This window comes from Bos indicus, chromosome 15 (genome assembly GCF_029378745.1).
Source record: "Bos indicus isolate NIAB-ARS_2022 breed Sahiwal x Tharparkar chromosome 15, NIAB-ARS_B.indTharparkar_mat_pri_1.0, whole genome shotgun sequence".
NCBI lineage: Eukaryota > Metazoa > Chordata > Mammalia > Artiodactyla > Bovidae > Bos > Bos indicus.
Genome location: NC_091774.1, coordinates 3853665 through 3862639, shown reverse-complemented (window position 1 = coordinate 3862639; position 8975 = coordinate 3853665). Strand labels below are relative to the sequence as shown.

At 39.5% G+C, this 8975-nt stretch overlaps 1 pseudogene; it reads right to left on the bottom strand.

The window, feature by feature from the left end:
• Positions 1 to 4845: 4845 nt before the first annotated feature.
• On the bottom strand, positions 4846 to 6201 carry LOC109568761 (zinc finger protein 596 pseudogene; annotated as a pseudogene).
• Between the last annotated feature and the right edge of the window lie 2774 nt (positions 6202 to 8975).

Sequence of the window (8975 nt, the reverse complement as noted above, 5' to 3'; positions counted from 1 at the left end):
TGAAAATCGCACAAACACATTAAATGAAACTTTGTACACTATATGGAAAAAAACTTTTAAGACTCAGAAAATGATAAAGATATAAATTTTATTTATAATAATTTAGATGTTAATGGTTCGAATACTATAGTTGTAAACATAAAGCAGATTTATTTTGACCATATGAAACAGTTAATGAGCTTGTCCTATTACTGTCAGTTTATATTTCAATGACAAGTGAAAAAGATCAACTGAAATATTTTCTCCATGAATGCCCCAATCGTTTTGGGCATTTAAGCTATAAGATTCATAATATTGTTTCATATATTTTATATGATAACTAACTATGGAAAAGACATAATTTAAATAATCATCACATTATTTCCTAAGCAACTGGATTCTCAGAAATGTTTAGCTTGTTTGTTACTTATGCAGAAGAACATCTATGAATCACTCCATTTGAGGATATATATAGCTTTCATGCCAGGTCACATCGTATCAAACTCTGTCAAATGGATAAGCATAAGAAAGGCTAATTATACCTATTTAGAGTTTGTTTTGTGGATGGTGTTAGAGAATACATTAATTTCATTCTTTTACATAGAATTGTCCACTTTTCCCAGCACCACTTATTGAAGAGATTATCTTTTCTCCATTGCGTATTCTTGCCTTCTTTGTCATTGATCAAATGACATGTGTGGGTTTATTTCTGGGCTTTCTATACTGTTCCATTGATCTGTATTTCTGCATCAGTGCATTTTCAACTAACCCTATGTGTCACTGCAAAAAAAAAAAAAAAAATCAGTTTCTCTCATTCAAGTGGGGCAGTTTATATTAGATTCAGTATTAAACTAACAAAAGACAAGTGATAGCAGTTAGACTATCACATTGGGACTTCACTGGGAAAATCATGGACTTACACATATTTTATGTCAAAGAGGAAACTTCAAGACCTTTGAAACAAAACTTCTCCTCTTTTCTAAGCCTTGGAGTGGTCAGCTGGTTATTTTACATCATAGAATGAGCTATTGTAAAACCTTTATCAAAACCTCTAGCTTGCTGACTTCTAGTTCTAGACATTTTTCTATTATGCCAATAAATTCAGTAGCTCATTTTCTTTTTAATTTTACTGTTCCAACTATTTCAACTCTTTACCTCATAGTTTGTTGACATAGTATATCTATGAGACTATTTAGATTAACTTTAAAAAATATGCATTTGAATGTTAAAATATATCTATTTTTTGCTTTATGCCCATCTTAGGATAAAATTAAGTGCAGTAACAAAGAAGAATAGCAGTCCACTTCTAATTTAGTTTTTAATTCCTAAAATTTACAAATTCAATTAAAATGTTTACTCTTTAGAGTTAAAACCAAAACATAAAATAGTTTTCATATTCCTAAATTTAGTGGCATTTCAGAAGCTCATTTGATTTCTCTGTCCTGAACTCATTAATGACAATAAAGAAAATCTTATTTTAAATAAGTGAAAGAGAAAAATTACTTTGCATCATATCCATACAATATATTCATGAAAAATATCAAAGTCTTACTTATTTGACATTAAAATAATTTAAAACACTTATTTTTCATCTAAACTCTTGTTTTCAATTTCATTAAAATTTCAGAACAAGTTAAAGAGACAATGTAGAACTAAAGAGAAATCACAGATTATGAACAGTCTTCCTGGATCTGTGTTCTACTTTTCAATGCTTTTTCAATACTCCTTTACACCATGATTTAACTTTATGAGCCATTATAGTGTTTTAGGTTGATTGACTATGAAGACCCAAGTAACAAATGATACCCATCACTTCACAAACAAATGAGATATTTTAAAACAGAGCTATTCACTACGTTCTTCAAACACTACTACAAGCACCCCAAATTTTGGTAATTTTGGTCTTAAGATTCTACCAAGTCATCAAACTATTTCAGGAAGCATCCTCATCTAGCTATATATTTATTTAATAATCTAGTAATTTAACATGACCCATTCATTATATGTCAACATGAAAAGGGAATAAAGAAGCACCAGTTTGGTTATAGTTAACTATGAAGACATTGCTACACTGCATAAGGTCCATCCTGTGAATTCTCAGGCAACCTCTTACCATGTGAAACAAAGATAGTGGAAAGTAACACACAATGGTAGGATTTGGATAGAAAATGGAGCAGCAAGAGATTCTTTCAGGACTCAAAAAGGACATAAAGTGATGTTTGGGCCACTAAAGGAAAATTCATTTGGAGGCATAGGAATTAGTCAACTTGGCTAATGCCATAAAAGTAGTTACAATTGCAAATCCCCTAATGATAGGGGAAAAGTTGTGGTGACTAAAGTAGAGGCTCTTGTTGTTCAGTTGCCCAGTCTTGTCTGACTCCTTGTGACCCTGTGGACTGCAGTATGCCAGGCCTCCTGGTCCCTCACCATTTCCCAGAGTTTGCCCAAGTTAATGTCCATTGAATTGGTGATGCCATCCAGCCATCTCATCCTTTGATGCCCTCTTCTTCTGCCCTCAATCTTTCCTAGCATCAGGGACTTTTCCAAAGAGTCAGAAGTTTGTATCAGGTGACCAAAATATTGGTGATTCAACTTCAGCAATCTCAAAGTAGAAGTCAGGCAGAAAGTATTTACTATTCAACCTGTAGTATTTACTACTCAACCTGTAGCTCTTTGAAATTCCATTTCTATTGATTGAGGACAGAATCAGATCTGGTGGAGAAGAAAAAATAGTTACATTTGCAGGTGAATAGAAGCTCCTTCATCCATGGAATTTTCCAGGCAATAGTACTGAAGCGACTTAGCAGCAGCAGCAGCAGCAGAAGAGGTTTTCCTCACTTTCTACTATATCCAATCAGATCAGATCATATCAGTCGCTCAGTCATATCCGACTCTTTGTGACCCCATGAATCCCAGCACGCCAGGCCTCCCTGTTCATCACCAGCTCCCAGAGTTCATTCAGACTCATGTCCATCAAGTCAGTGATGCCATCCAGCCATCTCATCCTCTGGCATCCCCTTATCCTCCTGCCCCCAATCCCTCCCAACATCAGAGTTTTTTCCAATGGGTCAACTCTTTGCATGAGGTGGCCAAAGTACTGGAGTTTCAGCTTTAGCATCATTCGCTCTAAAGAAATCCCAGGGCTGATCTCCTTCAGAATGGATTGGTTGGATCTGCTTGCAGTCCAAGGGACTCTCAAGACTCTTCTCCAACACCACAGTTCAAAAGCATCAATTCTTCAGCTCTCAGATTTCTTCATAGTCCAACTCTCACATCCATACATGACCACAGGAAAAACCATAGCCTTGACTAGACAAACCTTTGTTGGCAAAGTAATATCTCTGCTTTTGAATATGCTATCTAGGTTGGTCATAACTTTCCTTCCAAGGAGTAAGCATCTTTTAACTTCATGGCTGCAGTCACCATCTGCAGTGATTTTGGAGACCAGAAAAATAAAGTCTGACACTGTTTCTACTGTTTCCCCATCTATTGCCCATGAAGTGATGGGACCGGATGCCATGATCTTCATTTTCTGAATGTTGAGCTTTAAGCCAACTTTTTCACTCTTCTCTTTCACTTTCATCAAGAGTCTTTTTAGTTCCTCTTCAATTTCTGTCATAAGGGTGGTGTGATCTGAGGTTATTGATATTTCTCCTGGCAATCTTTATTCCAGCTTGTGTTTCTTCAAGTCCAGGGTTTCTCATGATGTTCTCTGCATATAAGTTAAATAAGCAGGGTGACAATATACAACCTTGACGTACTCCTTTTCCTATTTGGAACCAGTCTGTTGTTCCATGTCCAGTTCTAGCTGTTGCTTCCTGACCTGCATACAAATTTCTCAAGAAGCAGATCAAGTGGTCTGGTATTCCCATCTCTTTCAGAATTTTCCACAGTTTATTATGATCCACACAGTCAAAGGCTTTGGCATAGTCAATAAGGCAGAAATAGATGTTTTTTTTTTTTTTTTCCTTTAGCCACAGACTTTATTGTTTGAATATTTTCAACTATGACTTTTTTTGACAGACTTTAATTTTACAAAACCTACATTCCATGTGGTTGGGTCACTTCACACCCCATTTGATACCAAATTTTCATGAAGAGGTATTTCCCCCAATCACAAACTGCCTGACTGTTACAGGATTCTTACAGGATTCTCCCTCCCACACAGTATCTTTTTTTTTTTTTTTCTGATATGAAATCTAGCTGTAGATTCACTTTTGATTTTAGGATTGCTGCATCCTCAGTGTGAGAATTTAATGTTGACTGAGAAATGAAAGTGATCCCTGAAATCTTCCGTTCTGTCATGACCCTGAGAGTGTGTTCTATAGACTGAGCATGTGTGAACCAGAGGGGTTGCTCTATGGAGAAAGAATTTCTCATACCTTTCCATGAAAAAACTTCTCCAGGATGAATTATTTAAAAGTATGCTTGGTGTTGCTCAACCTACTTTGGTATCTTTCAAGAGTCTTCATCTTTGTTCTTGTGTTTATTTTTTTTCAAGGTTTCTTGTGCACATCAACTGAATGGTTGTCAACAGTTATCACAGTCTTAGTGGTTCTCTCTGTGGAGTTGGTTCACATAGATCAATAATTATTGAAGAAGTAGAAGTGGTTGCTTATTCTCTGCTCATGTCCTCTAAGGTCTTTAGAGTTGGGGGCTGTTGCTGGAAACACCCATATTGTGTTTGTAGAGTGAGTTCTGTTAAGTTACATGAGGTCAGGCTAATGACTAAAGGCTTAGTCACAGAGAAAGCACATGTGTGGATCCACATCCACAGGCAGTGCCTGTCTGGACTGCATAGCACAATGCCTGAAGGAACCTCCACATTGATTATGTCACCTCAGGTCAGAACATCTACTGAGGGTCCTACTGGTTTTCTCTCCTGTGCTGGGTTCCCTTGTGTTGTCTAAGGGAAGAGGCACGAGTGAAGTGTTCTCCACAGAGCTGACATTCATAGGGCTTCTCTCCACTGTGGGTTCTCTCATGTTCCCTCAGCTTAGCATATTTATTGAAGGCCTTCCTACACACAGAGCATACATGTGATTTCTCTTTAATGTGGATTCTTTTGTGCACATGAAGCCCTGAACTATGAGTAAAGGCCTTCCCACACTCAAGACATACATGTGGTTTCTCTCCAGCATGGACTTTCTTATGTGAACTAAGGCCAGAGCTTTGAAGAAAGGCTTTGCCGCACTGATGACATTCATATCTCTTCTCTCCTGTGTGAGTTCTCTCATATTGTTTCAAGGAGGAATTTTGATTGAAGACTTTCCCACACAGATGACATTTGAATGGTTTCTCTCCAGTGTGAATCATGCTGTGTCTCCTGAGGCTAGCACATCTACTAAAGGCTTTTCCACACTGATGGCATTCATAGGGCTTCTCTCCTGTGTGAGTTTTCTCATGTACTTTCAGGGAGAATCTTTGATTGAAGACTTTCTCACACAGTTGACATTTGAATGGTTTCTCTCCAGTGTGAATCATGCTGTGTCTCCTGAGGCTAGCACATCTACTAAAGGCTTTTCCACACTGATGGCATTCATAGGGCTTCTCTCCTGTGTGAGTTTTCTCATGTACTTTCAGGGAGAATCTTTGATTGAAGACTTTCTCACACAGTTGACATTTGAATGGTTTCTCTCCAGTGTGAATCATCTTATGTCTGCTAAGGCTAGAGCATCTATTAAAAACTTTCCCACACAGAGCACATTCACATGATTTATGTCTAGTGTGAATGTGACCCTGTCCATTGAGGAATGACCCTTGACTAAGTGATTTTCCATGCTGTTTGCTGACATTATGTTTGCTTCTGAAGGGAACTATTGAATATTGAAGTGAAGATGTAGGAGTAACTTCATCTCCCAAATCAGCACATTCAGCAGGATCCCCTTGTGTGTGAGAAACCTGCATTGTCCTTACTGGGGATGTGTGCTTCCAGTAGACACTTTGCATTAATGTCATTTCTTGTTGTCTAAAGAGACTTTCACTGCCTGGACTCTGACCTTGGAAGCCTCCTGCTGCTTGTGTCCACAACTCTTTCCCTTGTTCCAGTTGGAAAACCACATCTGATTTGCTGATCTGATAGCCTACAGAGACCAGATGGGTGACAGTTTCCAGCATCACATTTCTAAACAGGTTTTTCTGGGACTTATCTAGCAGGTTCCACTCTTCCTGGGTGAAGTCGATGGCTACATCTCCAAATGTCACTGATTCCAGGGGCTCCATCCTTAAGCTCAGTCACCAGGAGCCTTTCTCGGGATCTCACTCACAGCCGATCAAGCACTAGGCAGGCCAACCTGGGTGTAGTCCCAGACCAGCACTCGGAAACTGGTGGTGCGTCCAGGGAATACTATGCAGCTTCTTCTCTCCCAGATCCCATGTGAAGAGCTAGAGCTGCGGTTGCTAACAGAGAAAGTCAGAGTCAATTTACAATGGACACCCAGAGGTTCCAAAATCTTGAATATATGACAGGGTTACACTAGAGGAAGGAGCAGCTGTCATTTAATTTTGCTCAGTCTGTGTCTTGTGATCAAATATCTTTAGCCAAAAGCCTAAATTGGAGGAGCGGGTCAAGCCAAATGGATTCTGAGGATTCCATAGCAAGCAACTGATTCCTCTTCCTCCAACCTCCTAAATGGTCCCGCTTCTCTGAACAAATGCCTCCCTCTGTCTGTTTCAGAAATAGATGTTTTTCTGGAACTCTCTTGCTTTTTCCATGATCCAGCAGATGTTGGCAATTTGGTCTCTGGTTCCTCTGCCTTTTCTAAAACCAGCTGGAACATCAGGAAGTTCATGGTTCACCTATTGCTGAAGCCTGGCTTAGAGAATTTTGAGCATTACTTTATTAGCCTGTGAGATGAGTGCAATTGTGCGGTAGTTTGAGCATTCTTTGGCATTGCCTTTCTTTGGGATTGGAAAGAAAACTGACCTTTTCCAGTCCTGTGGCCACTTCTGAGTTTTCCAAATTAGCTGTCATATTGAGTGCAGCACTTTCACAGCGTCATCTTTCAGGATTTGGAATAGCGCAACTGGAATTCCATCACTTCCACTAGCTTTGTTCGTAGTGATGCTTTCTAAGGCCCACTTGACTTCACATTCCAGGATGTCTGGCTCTAGGTCAGTGACCACACCATCATGATCATCTGGGTCATGAAGATCTTTTTGTGCAGTTCTTCCATGTATTCTTGCCATCTCTTCTTAACATCTTCTGCTTCTGTTAGGTCCATACCATTTCTGTCCTTATTGAGCCCATCTTTGCATGAAATGTTCCTTTGGTATCTCTGATTTTCTTGAAGAGATCTCTAGTCTTTCCCATTCTGTGGTTTTCCTCTATTTCTTTGCATTGATCGCTGAAGAAGGCTTTCTTATCTATTCTTGCTAGTCTTTGGAATTCTGCATTCAGATGTTTATATCTTTCCTTTTCTTCTTTGCTTTTCACTTCTCTTCTTTTCACAGCTATTTGTAAGTCCTCCCCAGACAGCCATTTTGTTTTTTTGCATTTCTTTCCCACGGGGATGGTCTTGATCCCTGTCTCCTATACAATGTCACGAACCTCCATCCATAGTTCATCAGGCACTCTATCTATCAGATCTAGTCCCTTAAATCTATTTCTCACTTCCACTGTATAATCATAAGGAATTTGATTTAGGTCATACCTGAATGGCCTAGTGGTTTTCCCTACTTTCTTCAATTTAAGTCTGAATTTGGCAATAAGGAGCTCAGGATCTGAGCCACAGTCAGTTCCTTGTCTTATTTTTGCTGACTGTGTACAGCTTCTCCATCTTTGGCTGCAAAGAATATAATCAATCTCATTTCAGTATTGACCATCTGATGATGTCCATGTATAGAGTCTTCTCTTGTGTTGTTGGAAGAGGGTGTTTGTTATGACCAGTACATTTTCTTGGCAAAACTGTATTAGTCTTTGCCCTGTTTCATTCCATATTCCAAGGCCAAATTTGCCTGTTACTCTAGGTGTTTCTTGACTTCCTACTTTTGCATTCCAGTCCCCTATAATTAAAGGACATCTTTTTTGGGTTTTAGTTCTAAAAGGTCTTGTAGGTCTTCATAGAACCGTTCAACGTCAGCTTTTTCAGCGTTACTGGTTGGGACATAGACTTGGATTACTGTGATATTGAATGGTTTGCCTTGAAAATGAACAGAGATCATTCTGTCGTTTTTGAGATTGCATCCAAGTACTGCATTTTGGACTCTTTTGTTCACCATGACGGCTACTCCATTTCTTCTGAGGGATTCCTGCCCACAGTAGTAGGTATAATGGTCATCTGAGTAAAATTCACCCATTCCAGTCCATTTCAGTTCGCTGATTCCTAGAATGTTGACATTCACTCTTGCCATCTCTTGTTTGACCACTTCCAATTTGCCTTAATTCATGGACCTGACATTCCAGGTTCCTATGCAATATTGCTCTTTACAGCATTGGACCTTGCTTCTATCACCAGTCACATCCACAGCTAGGTATTCTTTTTGCTTTGGCTCCATCCCTTCATTCTTTCTGGATTATTTCTCCACTGACCTCCAGTAGCATATTGGGCACTTACTGCCCTGGGGAGTTTCTCTTTCAGTATCCTATCATTTTGCCTTTTCATACTCTTCATGGGTGGTTTGCCATTCCCTTCTCCAGTGGACTACATTCTGTTAGATCTCTCCACCATGACCCGCCCTTTTTGGGTTGCCACACAGGGCATGGCTTAGTTTCATTGAGTTAGACAAGGCTGTGGTCCTATTGTGATTACATTGACTAGTTTTCTGTGAGTATGGTTTCAGTGTGTTTGCCCTCTGATGCCCTCTTGCAACACCTACCGTCTTACTTGGGTTTCTCTTACCTTGGGCATGGGGTATCTCTTCAGGTCTGATCCAGCAAAGCACAGCCATTGCTCCTTACCTTGGACTAGGGGTATCTTCTCACCACCACCCTTCCTTACCTTCAATGTGGGATAGTTACTTTAGGCCCTCCTGCACCCACGCAGGCACGGCTCCTT